We start from the raw sequence: 13,005 nt of genomic DNA, 5'->3' as shown, positions 1-13,005 counted from the left end.
CACTGATAATCCGTGGTATAAACCAGATAATCCATGGCATGTTCATATAGATACACAAAATATCTACATTGGATACTCCCAATCAACCACGTATAAGAAGCAAGGAGATAAGTGACTTTGTATATGATACTTTCAAACATTTTTGGAAAACTAAAGAATATAATGATGTTGGCTAATGCTAATGTCACTGGACAAAGTGGTGAAATAAAAGGACAAACTCAGGGATTTGAATTCCCAGGTCAAGTGCTGCATAAATGATCCAAGAGTTTCTAGGCGTACCCTGAAGGAGAGCCTTATCTCCTATAGGCACAGGGCTGAAATTGCTGAAAAATCAAATGCAGAACCTCATTCTATGATTGGCTGAATTACAGCACAAGTTGAACTCTAAGTCGCGTAGGTGTCTACTCTTAAAGTGAGGACATTGGAAAAGAATGGAGTTCTGTAAACTTGAATGACTTTAATAAGGCTAGAGACATTGAGCCTCCAAACTCTGATGAATCTTTTGCCAGTGGAAGAGGTCTCCCCAAACCCAGTGGAGTTGGCCTCCAAACCTGCAGTGATATTGGTCTTTCCACGTCTGCCTGAGGGGATTAACCTTGCATTGCCTAAGGAAATGGTAAAGACCTACCCTGAGGCAGTTGTCTTGCAAGACACTGCTGGTTTTTCTCAAGACCCATATGCACCACCCCTTTTCATTTCTAAACTTATACCTAGACTGAAGTTCCAGCAGGTCCCTAAAGATGAGGTACAAAGTGTAACCCATGAGAAGGTATACTATATTCCAAAAGAAATGCTTGATTTTCTAGTTTAAACAAGTAGAAAGCAGGGAACATATTCAGGAATCAGTATTAAGGGTGTTGGGTAATGGGGGAAGGAACAGAAAGTTGGATCAAGTTGAATTCATTAATGTGAGCCCACTAAGCAGAGATTCTACACTTAATGTTTCAGCTCAGGGACTTAGAAAGGGCTCTCACAGTTTGGTTGGTTGGCTGAAATGTGGATCCAAAGATTGACCACTATGAGTGAACTGGAAATGTGCAACTTCCCTTTGTTTATTTGTTTTGTTTGCTTGTTTTTGAGATGGAGTCTTGCTCTGTTGCCCAGACTAGAGTGCAGTGGTGTGATCTCGGCTCACTGTAAACTCTGCCTCCTGGGTTCAAGCGATTCTCCTGCCTCAGTTTCCCAAGCAGCTGGGATTACAGGCGTGTGCCACCATGCCTGGATAATTTTTGTATTTTTAGTGGAGACTGGGTTTCACCATGTTGGCCAGGCTGGTCTGGAACTCCTGATCTCAGGTGATTTCCCCACCTCGGCCTTCCAAAGTGCTAGGATTCCAGGCGTGAGCCACTGTGCCCAGCTATCATCTGTTCATTATTCTTATTTTCCCTGCCCTCTTTTGAATTGAGTATTTTTAATGATTTTATTTGTCTTTTGTTGGTTCATTGGGTATATGTTGGTTGTGTTATCTCAGTTATATCTTCGAGTTTATATTATACATCTTTAATGTACCACAATTTACCTTCAGTGGTATTATACTATTTACACAAAGTAGAACCTTACAACAGTGTGCTTCCATTTCAACCCTGGCCTTTGTGTTATCATAGTTATGCATTTTACTTCTATATATATCAGAAACATCACAATACCTTCTTATTACTTTAAACACTTTATTATGTATTAAAGCTATTTAAATGGAACCACAGCTTTTACATATTCTTTCTACTGTTTTTCATTTCTCTATGTGGATCCCTATTTCCATCTAGTATCCTTTTCCTTTTGATTGAAGGACATCCTGTCTCTTCACTGGGTAAAAAATTCTAAGGTGATACATTGGCTTTTTTTTTTTCCCAGTGCTTCAAAGATGTTGCTCCTTTTACCTTGCCTTTTTTTTTTTTTTTTTTTTTTAATTTTTATTTTTTGAGATGGAGTCTCGCTCTGTTGCCCAGGCTGGAGTGCAGTGGCACAATCTCGGCTCACTGCAACCTCCGCCTCCTGGGTTCAAATGATTCTCCTGCTTCAGCCTCCTGAGTAGCTGGGATTACAGGTGCACACCACCATTCCCAGCTAATTTTTGTATTTTTAGTAGAGACAGTGTTTCACCATGTTGGTCAGGCTGGTCTCGTACTCCTGACCTCATGATCCGCCCGCCTTGGCCTCCCAAAGTGCTGGGATTAGAGGTGTGAGCCACTGCACCCGGCCACATTTTTTATTGAATGAAATCTGCCGTGATCTTTGTTCATCTGTACATAATATGTCTCCTCTTTCTGGCTTTTTAAAACAAGTTTCTTTATAGCTGCTTTTAAGCAGTTGTACCTTGGTGTTGTTATTTTTATGTTTCCTTTGCGTGGGCTTCACTGAGATGCTTTAATCTGTTGGCTTATAATTTTCATCAAATAATTTTCATAATAATAATTTTCATTTGAGTATTTTTATCCCTGTTTTACTTTGAATAGTTTCCCCTTCCATGTCTTCAGGCTAAGTTGTTTTTCCCCTGAAATGTCCAGTCTGCTGCAATACCAACTGTGTCAGTCAAGGTCCTCCAGAGAAATAGAACTAATAGGATATATATGGATATATGTATACACAGGATATATAAAGAAAAAAGTAATAGGATAGGAAAAAACTAATAGGATATGTGTGTGTGTGTATGTATATACATATATATTCTATCTGTTCATCTGTTTATCAAGAGGGAGAGAGATACTGATTTATTTAAGGGATTGGCTCATACAATTGCAGGGCCTGGCAAGTCTGAAATCTGTAGGGCAGGCAGGCTGAAAATTCAGGTAAGAGTTGATATTGCAATCTTGAGTCTAAAATTCACAGGGCAGGACAGCAGCCTAAAACATCAGGGAGGATTTCTGTTAGAGTCTTCAGGCAGAATTCCTTCTCTGGAAACCTCAGATTTTGCCATTAAGGCCTTCAACTGATTAGATGAAACCCTCCCACATTATGGAATGCAATTTCCCTTAAAGTCAACTGACTGAAAATGTTAATCACACCTGTAAGATGTCTTCATGGTAGTATCTAGACGACTATTTGACCAAGTAATTGGTCATTATAGTGTGGCCAAGTTGACATCCAGTATGGCATGATGTATAGAAAAACTCTTCTAGAAGTGTTTCCTGTAGTTTCTTGAAGTTGTAGTTATAATAAATGTTTTAATGCTCTTATCTTGGTTTTTCTTTTCTTTTCTTTCTTTCTTTTTTTGAGACGGAGTCTGGCTCTGTCGCCCAGGCTGGAGTGCAGTGGCACGATCTCAGCTCACTGCAAGCTCCGCCTCCTATTTTTTTCTTTTTTAGACAGGGTCTTGCTAGGTTGCCCAGGCTGGTCTGGAACCCCTAGGTTTAAGCAATCGTCCCAATATTTTTAAGCAGCCTCCTAAGTAGCTGCAACTACAGACACATGCCACTGTGCCCACCTTGTGCCCTTACCTTTTCATTATATTTTCTGTGTCATTTCTATTGGTTGACTTTTCTCTTCGTTTTGGGGAATATGTTCTTTGCATGCTAGCATTTTTTTAATTGGAATTCTAAAATCCAGGGTCTTAGGATGGAAGCAGGGCTAAGAATAGAAAAAAGAAATCCCCGGTTTTGCCTTATTGGATGCTGGATAGTTTTGTATTCTTTTAAATATTCTTGAGCTTTTTATCTGGGATGCAGTTAAGTTACCTGGGAACAATTTGATCCTTTCTAGTCTTGGATTTAAGCTCTATTAGGTGAGACCAGAGAAGCATTTAGGTTAATTTTTGCCCCACTAGAGGCAAAACCCTTTTGAGTACATGACTTGATGCCATGTGAATTAGCATTTCCACTCTATCTGGTGGGAACAGACATTACAGTATTGATGTTCTTTTTGAGCTCACAGTATTGCCCTCTAACCCTTTCTAGTGTTTTTTACCCCGAATTTTGAGGAGTTTCCTCACGTGTACATGCTGGTCAGCACTCAACTAATACCTGAGGAAGAGGACTCTCTGCACATCTCCGGCGTTCTCTCTCCCTTTCTGTACTCTGCTCTGTGAACTCTAGCTGCGTAGGCCTCCTCAGATCCCCAGTTCCATCTCCTCCAGTTGAACTCCGTGCTCCACTTGAGTTTCCCTTCTCTGTGCTATGACTTGGAAATTCTCTCCATCTGCGGGAAGTTCAAGGGCTCGCCTGCATCATTACCCACATCTTGCAGATCACTGCTCTTCATTGTCTGATGTCAAATGTCTTCAAATGTTTCATATATTTTGTCCTTTTAAATGTTGATTAAGGTGAAAGGCTAAATCTGGTTCCTGTTACTTCATTTTGAGAAGAAGCAAATAGGAAGTAACTTAAAAATACCACTTTTATCAAATTCTTAGAAAAAGAGTATGTCTCATTTTGCAAAGACTTTGGTATATTTCTGAGCGTATTATTCTCTTACATCTAATAAACAATTTTTGTGTTAGTAAGATAACTTTAATTGCTACAGTATTAAATGTCCTCAAGTTTAGTTTTTCCTTATCTTTCTTCTTATAATCAATTGGAATTTAAAAAAAAAAATTCAGAATCTTCTTCTTTATAACAGGAAAAAAATCCAGTATTTTTGGCATTTTTAGAAGTACATTCATACACACTGCCATTGAAAACATGCGGGTGGGAGGTGGAGCAAGATGGGGGAATGCGAGGCTCCACTGAGCACTCCCCCTTGTAAGAAAAACAACTTAACTGTAATCCCAGCACTCTGGGAGGCCGAGGCGGGCAGATCACCAGGTCAGGAGATCGAGACCATCCTGACTAACACAGTGAAACCCCATCTCTACTAAAAATGCAAAAAATTAGCCGGGCATGGTGGCAGGTGCCTGTGGTCCCAGCTACTCGGGAGGCTGAGGCAGGAGAATGGCATGAACCTGGGAGGTGGAGCTTGCAGTGAGCCAAGATCGCGCCACTGCTCTCCAGCCTGGGCAACAGAGCGAGACTCTGTCTCAAAAAAACAAAAAAAGAAAAGAAAAACAACTTAACAACTATTTACACAAAAAAGCACCTTTACAAGAACCAAAAATCAGGTAAGCACAGGGACTGAAGAGGTAGGAAAGACAGTCCTGAATCACCAAAGCCCCTGACCCATCCCCCAGCAGTGGCTCTGGTGCGAAGAGAGAATCCGTGTTCTTGGGAGAAGGCAAGCGCAGCAGTGATGAGATATTGCATTGAACTCAGTGCTGCCCTGTTACACCAGAAAGCAAAACTGGATCAAACCCAGCCCATGCCCACCCATGGAGGGAGAATTTACACCAGCCTTAGCCAGAGGGGAATCACCTATCCCAGTGGTTGGAATTTGAGTTACTGCAAATCTCACCACCTCTGGCTGGAGGGCCCTAAATAAACTCGAAAGGCAGTCTGGGCCACAAGGACTGTGACTCTTAGGAGAGTTCTAGTGATGAACTGCGCTCAGAGCCAGTGGACTGGGGAAGCACACAACCTACTGAGACAACAGCCAGTATGGCTAAAGGAGTATGCCACCCCTCCCCTAACCCCAGGCTGCAGAGCTCGTGGCTCCAAAAAAGATCCCTTTCTTCCACTTGAGAGGAGAGGGGAGAGTGGGGAGAACTTTGTCTTGCACCTTGGGTACCAGCTCAGCCACAGCAGGATAGGGCACCAGTCAGAGTTGTGAGGCCCCCTTTCCAGGCCCGAGCTCCCAGACACACCTTGGGCCATAAGGGAACCTGCTGCCTTGGAGGGAAGGACCAGGCCTGGCAGGATTCATCACCTGCTAACTGAAGAGCCCTTGGACCCTAATAGCCAGCAGCAATACCCAGACAGTATGTCGTGGGCCTTGGGTGAGGCTCTAAGACTTGCTGGCTTCAGGTGAGACTTAGCACATTCCCAGCTGTGGTGGCTCTGGGGAGAGACTCCTTCTGCTTAAGAAAAGTGGAGGAAAAAGGCCTGGTGCGGTGGCTCATGCCTGTAATCCCAGCACTTCAGGAGGCTGAGGCGGGCGGATCACAAGGTCAGGAGATCAGGAGACCATCCTGGCTAACACGGTGAAACCCCGTCTCTACTAAAAATACAAAAAATTAGCCTGGTGGCGGGAGCCTGTAGTCCCAGCTACTTGGGAGGCTGAGGCAGGAGAATGGCGTGAACCCAGGAGGCGGAGCTTGCAATGAAACGGGATCGTGCCACTGCACTCCAGCATGGGTGACAGAGCAAGAATCTGTCTCAAAAAAAAAAAAAAAAAAAAAAAAAGTGGAGGAAAAAGTAAAGAGGACTTTGCCTTGCACCTTAGGTACCAGCTCTGCCACAGTGGAGGAGAGCACCAAGTGGGCTGTTGGGGCCACTGATTCCAGGCCTTGGCTCTTGGACAGGCTTTCTAGACCTGCCCTGAGCTAGCAGGGAGCCCACTTCCAGGAAGGGTGAGTCCCAGGCCAGGTAGCATTCACCACAAGCTGACGAGCCCTTGGGCCTTAAGGGACCCCTGTTGGCAGCCTGACAGTGCTCCCCCATTGGCTTGTGGTGGCAGTAGCCATGGCGTGAGGCTCCTCTGACTTTGGAAAGGGGAGGGAAGAGTGGGAAGGACTGCATCTTGTGGTTTGAGTGCCACCTCAGTCACAGTACAATAGAACTACAACAGGTGGGTTTCTAAAGTTTTTGACTCTAGTCTCTGGCTCCCAACAGCATCTCTGGGCCTTCCCAGGGCCTAGAGGAACTCATCACCCTGAAGAGAAAGAAACAGACCTGGCTGGATTTGCCACCTGCTGATTGTAGAGTCCCGGGGCCTTGAGTGAACACAGGCAGTAGCCAGGGAGTGGTTACAGGAGGCCTTGGGTGAGACCCAGTGCTGTGCCGGCTTCAGGACTGACCCAGCACAGTCCTAGTGGTGGTGGTCACACTAAGGGTTACTCCACCCCCAGCTACAGGTAGCTCAGAACAGAGAAAGAGAGACTCCATTTGTTTGGGAGAAAGTAAAAGAAGAGAACAAGAGTCTCTGCCTGGTAATCCACAGAATTCCTTCAGATCTTGTTTAAGAGCATCAAGATGACACCTCTACAGATCTGCAAGAACCACAACATTAGGCTTGTGGGCACTCTATTGAAGATACAGCTTAGAGCACAACACCCAAGTCCTTTTGAATATCTGGAAAGCCTTCCCAAGAAGGATGTATACAAACAAACCCAGATCGCAAAGACTACAATTAATTAATACCTAACTCTTCAATGCCGAGACACAGCCGAACATCCGTGAGTATTAAAACCATCCAGGAAAACATGACCTCACCAAATGAACCAAATAAGGCATCAGCAGAATTGATGAAGCAGAAGAAAGAATTAGTGAGCTTCAAGACAGGCTATTTGAAAATACACAATCAGAGGAGACAAAAGAAAAAAGAATAAAAAACAATGATGCACACCTACACGATCTAGAAAATAGCCTCAAAGGGTCAAATCTAAGCTTTATCAGCCTTAAAGAGGAGGTAGAGAAAGAGATAGTGGTAAAAAGTTTACTCAAAGGGAGGATAACCGAAGACTTCTCAAATGTAGAGAAAGATATCAATATCCAAATACAAGAAGGTTATAGAACACCAAGCAGATTTAACCCAAGAGAAGGACTACTACTCCAGGACACTAAAGTGGGCAAATTCTTCTCAAGAAATGCTCCACAGGCACCAGCAACCAAGGCAGAAATGGACAAATGGGATCACATCAAGTTAAAAAGCTTCTGTACAGCAAAGGAAACAACAAAGTGAAGAGACAACCCACAGAATGGGAGAAAATATTTGGAAACTACCCATCTGACAAGGGATTAATAACTAGGATCACGAGGTCAGGAATTCGAGACCAGCCTGACCAAGATGGTGAAACCCCATCTCTACTAAAAATATAAAAAATTAGCCGGGCATGGTGGCCCATGGCTGTAGTCCTAGCTACTCGAGAGGCTGAGGGAGGAGAATCACTTGAACCAGGGAGGCGGAGTTGTAGTGAGCCGAGATATAACTAGCTCAAACAATTCTATTAAAAAATCTAATAATCTGATTAGAAAATGAGCAAAAGGTCTTAACAGACATTTCTCAAAAGACATACAAATGTGGCCAGGTATCGTGGCTCACGCCTGCAATCCCAGCACTTTGGGAGGCTGAGGCAGGTGGGTCACTTGAGGCCAGGAGTTCGAGACCAGCCATGACCAACATGGTGAAACTCTGTCTCTACTAAAAATACAAAAATTAGCTGGGCGTGGTGGCATGTGCCTGTAGTCCTAGCTACTCAGGAGGCTGAGGCAGGATAATTGTTTGAACCCAGGAGGCAGAGGTTGCAATGAGCCAAGATCATGCCACTGCCCTCCAGCCTGGGCAACAGAGTGAATGAGACTCTATCTCAAAAAAAAAAAAAGATATACAAATGACAAACAGGTATAAGAGAAGGAGCTCAACATCATTGATCATCAGAGAAATGCAAATCAAAACTACAATGAGGTATCATCGTGACCCAGTTAAAATGGCTTTTATTTAAAAGACAGGTAATGACAAATGCTGCAAAGGATTTGGAGAAAAGGGAATCTTTGTACTCTTGGTGGGAATGTAAATTAGTATAGCCATTATGGAGAACAATTCAGCGGTTCCTCAAAAAACTAAAACTTGAGCTTCCATAAGATCCAGCAATCCAGGGCTGGGCGTGGTGGCTCACGCCTGTAATCCCAGCACTTTGGGAGGCTGAGGTGGGTGGATCACGAAGCCAGGAGTTCGAGACCAGCCTGACCAAGATGGTGAAACCCCATCTCTACTAAAAATACAAAAAGTTAGCTGGGCATGGTAGTCCATGGCTGTAGTCCTAGCTACTCGAGAGGCTGAGGCAGAATTGCTTGAACCCAGGAGGCGGAGTTGCAGTGAGCCGAGATTGTGCCACTGCACTCCAGCCTGGGCGACAGAGCGAGACTCCATCTCAAAAAAAAAAAAAAAAAATATCCAGCAATCCCAATCCTAGGTATATACCCAAAAGAAAGGAAATCAGTATATTGAAGAGATATCTGCACTCCCATGTTTACTGCAGCACTATTCATAATAGCCAAGATTTGGAAGCAAACTAAGTGTCCATCAACAGACAAATGGATAAAGAAAGTGTGGTACTTATGCATAATGGAGTACTATTCGGCCATAAAAAGATGAGATTCTGTCATTTGCAACAACACAGATGGAACTGCAGGTCATTATGCTAAGTGAAATAAAGCCAGGTACAGAAAGACAGACATCACATGTTCTTACTTATCTGTGGGAGCTAAAAATTAAAACAACTGAACTCATGGACATAGAAATTAGAAAGATGGCCTGGGCGCCCTGGCTCACACCTGTAATCCCAGCATTTCTGGAGGATGAGAGAGGTGGATCCCTTGAGCTCAGGAGTTCAAAATGGGCCTGGGCAACATGGCAAAAACCCCATCTCTATAAAAAATAAAAAAATTAGCTGAGATGGTGGCCACACCTGTAGTGTCAGTTACTCAGGAGGCTGAGGTGGGTGGATCACTTGAGACTGGGGAGGTCGAGGCTACAGTGAGCCGAGACTGCACCACCGCACTGCAGCCTGTGTGACAGAACAAGACCCTGTCCCCCCCCCAAAAAAAAAAAAAAAGAAAAGGAAAAAAAAAAGAAAGTAGAAGGATGGTTACCAGAGGCTAGGAAGGGTAGTAGGGGGTGGTGGAGGATGATTAATGGGTACAAAAAATAGAAAAATAAATAACACCTGGTATTTGCTAGCACAACAGGCTATAGTAAAAAATTTAATTTTACATTAAAAAGATGAGTATAATTGGATTGTTCCAAACACAATGGATAAATGCTTGAGGTGATGGATACCCTATTTACTGTGATGTGATTATTATGTATTGCATGTTTGTATCAAAACATCTCAGGTAACCCATAAATACATCCACCTACTATGTACCCACAAAAATTAAAGGTACAAAAAGTTAAACTGACAAAAAATAGGGGTGTAGCCAGACGCGGTGACTCACGCCTGTAATCCTAGGACCTTGGGAGCCTGAAGTGGGAAAATTGCTTGAGGCCAGGAGTTCCAGACCAGCCTGGTCAACATAGCGAGACCCAGATTCTTCTTCTTCTTTTTTTTTTTCTTGAGAAGGAATCTCACTCTGTTGCCCAGGGTGGAGTAGTGGCGTGATCTCGGCTCACTGCAACCTCCACCTCCCGGGTTCAAGCGATTCTCCTGCCTCAGCCTCCTGGGTGGCCGAGACTACGGGCGCCCATCACGACGCCTGGCTAGTTTTTGTATTTTTAGTAGAGACGGGGTTTTACCACATTGGCAAGGCTGGTCTCGAACTCCTGACCTCTGGTGATCCGCCCGCCTCTGCCTCCCAAAGTGCTGGGATTACAGGCGTGAGCCACCGCGCCTGGCGGCGAGACCCAGATTCTAAAAAAACAAAACAAAAAACTAGCCGGTTGTGGTACTATGCACCTGTATTCCCAGCTACTCAGAAAGTTGAGGTGGGAGAATTGGTTGGCCAGGAGTTTGAGGCTGCAGTGAGCTATGATCACACCACTGTACTGCAGACTGGCCGACAGAGAAGACCCCTTCTCAAAAAAGAAGTAAGTAAATAAAGTACAGGGGTGCAAAATCACAGATGTGAATTTGCAGGATGGAGGACAAGTAACATCTTTTTTTAAAGAAAAATTAAATTAGAAAGATCGTATAAAAAGTTAAATAGAAAGACTTAGTGCTCACCTGACCTCCCTTCTCATGGACCCGAAAGTTAGATTTTACTTTCTGATTTTTCACAATTTCTCCGGGATGCGGCGTTCCCGCCCCTCGCGGCATTCTGGATGTTGTAGTTCCTCGCTCCAGGGCATCCACGGTAGGGTAGTTGCGCGCCCGGGGGCAGTCTGGGTAGTGTAGTTCCGTGCCCAGGGGCGGTCCAGCTCGCGTACTTCCGCGTCCCGCCATCGTCGCCCGGTGCGTGGTGAGTGTCCTTTCATAGTTCTTGCGCGCTAGCCCGGAGGTGGTCCCCGCTTCCGCGGCCCTTCCACGGGAAGGAAGATCGGGAAAGCTGGCATGGGCAGTCCATGCTGTGGCCACATGTTCCTTGGTGTTTGAGTTTCGGCTGTGGGGTCTGGGCGTGCGCCGTCCACCCCGGAGAGAGGTCTTGGCGGAGGTCCTCTGGTGGGGAGGGGGCGTTGGCGTTGTCGCGTGCTTTTGGCGGGGCTTTGGGCCCAGTATCTTGACCTGGAGGGGCCAGTGCAGGCCTGGGACCGACTTCCCGCGCTACTCCGCAGGTGCGTCCCCGGTACTTCTGGGGCCGTTGAGTGGGCTCTGCCTGGGGTACCCAGACAGCATCCTGCCACCAGCATAGCGCCATTCCGTCCCACCAGCATAGCGCCATTCCCTCCCATCATCGCGCCTTGGAGGTCTCAGGGCCAGCAAATGTGGCTTTGGGGGACATGATATCCTTGGTTGGAGCAAACTTCCTCATTAGTGGGAGGCACGCGGCTTGGGCATCAGTCGGGTTGTTTATTTATTTATTAAATTTTATGTATGTATGTATGTATTCATTTTTGAGACGGAGTCTCTCTCTGTCGCCCAGGCTGGAGTGCAATGGCGCATTGTCGGTTCACTGCAATCTCCGCGCCCCCCACTCTCCCACCCGCCGGTTCAAACAATCCTCCTGCCCCCGCAGCTGGGATTACAGGCGCCCGCCACCACGCCCGGCTAATTGTTTGGTCTTCGTTTTGTTTTTTGAGACAGAGTTTCGCTCTTGTCGCCCAGGCTGGAGTACAGTGGCGCGGCCAACCTCAGTCCGGTTGTTTATTAGGACTCCTGTGGCTGGCTGGTGCACCGCGGTGGTGATGGAGCAGCTTGGCCGCAAGGACTGGGGTTTGTGGGGGAGGACTGTTTGTGGATAGACATCCAGACTTGGTCTTGATAGTGGGGGGACCCCTAGGGCCATGCGACTCGGGTCAGTAGCCTTAGGGTCTGGGGGCCCTGCTGCGCCTTGGTGAGTTGAGAAGGGCTCGGCTGGAGTTAGACATCCCTGGGTCGTGGGTTACATGGGTGCGTACTTGTGTCCAGATTGTCGGCGTCTGCAGCTGTGTGGCTCCCTCGGACTTTGGGACCCTTCCGGGAGCATGGGTTGCAACAAGTAGAATGGTGCCCATAGGGCCAAGGAACATTTTTCTCAAGCCCCAGGGGGCTGTTGAATGACTCCTTGAATTCCTGGAGGTGGGGGAAGAAGTTGGGTGGAAGGCATCCAGACGTACATTTTTTTTTTTTTTATGAGATGAAGTCTTGCTCAGTCGCCCAGGCTGGAGTGCAGTGGCGCGATCTCAGCTCACTGCAACCACCACCTCCTGGGTTCAAGCAATTCTCTGCCTCAAAGTAGCTGGGACTACAGGCGCCCACCACCAAGCCCGGCTAATTTTTTTTGTATTTTTAGTAGAGATGGGGTTTCTTTCTTTCCTTTTCTTTTATTTTCTTTCTTTCTTTCTTTCTCTTTTCGAGACGGAGTGTCGCTCTGTCCCCAGGCTGGAATGCAGTGGCGCCGCGTGATCTTGGCTCACTGCAGACTCCGCCTCCCGGGTTCAAAGGATTCTCCTGCCTCAGCCTCCTGAGTAGCTAGGACTACAGGCACGTGCTACCACACCTGGCTAATTTTTGTATTTTTAGTAGACTACCATGTTGACTAGGATGGTCTCGATCTTCTGACCTCATGATCCGAAAGTGCTGGACCTCCGAAAGTACTGGGATTACAGGCGTGAGCCACCGCGCCCGGCCCGAGATGGGATTTCACCATGTTGGTTAGGCTGGTCTTGAGCTCCTGACCTTGTGATCCATCCGCCTCTGCCTCCCAAAGTGCTGGGATTACAGGCGTGAGCCACCGCGCCCGGCCAAGACCTACATTCTTATTTCTAACTTTTCAGTATGAAAACATTGCAGAGATATCCAGAAGTAGTTAGGAAGTTCCATGGATTCATCACTCAGCTTCACCACTTATAAATGACTGATCTGTCTTCTTTCCCCCAAATCTGCAACCCCAAGTGTGGATCTCTTTG

At 45.9% G+C, this 13,005-nt stretch overlaps 1 protein-coding gene and 1 long non-coding RNA gene across 7 annotated transcripts in view; one reads left to right on the top strand and one right to left on the bottom strand.

Annotated features, from left to right (window-relative positions):
* Nucleotides 1–10,785, bottom strand: part of LOC140712903 (uncharacterized) — a 74,095-nt gene extending 63,310 nt beyond the window's left edge. The window contains exon 1 of the long non-coding RNA XR_012094719.1: nt 10,685–10,785. This is a non-coding gene — a long non-coding RNA (uncharacterized lncRNA). The remainder of the gene's footprint in view (nt 1–10,684) is intronic.
* ZNF169 (zinc finger protein 169) overlaps nt 1–13,005 on the top strand; it is a 133,263-nt gene that overhangs the window by 74,114 nt on the left and 46,144 nt on the right. For 2 of the 6 annotated variants that reach the window (XM_007969818.3, XM_073021436.1), the window contains exon 1: nt 10,926–11,232. The exons of 3 other annotated variants lie outside the window; for them this stretch is intronic. The gene's annotated coding sequence lies outside the window, so the exon portion shown is untranslated. One more of the 6 variants, XM_007969816.3, reaches the window with a different exon arrangement.

This window comes from Chlorocebus sabaeus, chromosome 12 (genome assembly GCF_047675955.1).
Source record: "Chlorocebus sabaeus isolate Y175 chromosome 12, mChlSab1.0.hap1, whole genome shotgun sequence".
NCBI classification, from domain to species: domain Eukaryota; kingdom Metazoa; phylum Chordata; class Mammalia; order Primates; family Cercopithecidae; genus Chlorocebus; species Chlorocebus sabaeus.
Note: the sequence above shows the minus strand (reverse complement) of the source record. Positions and strands in the feature narration are given on the sequence as shown.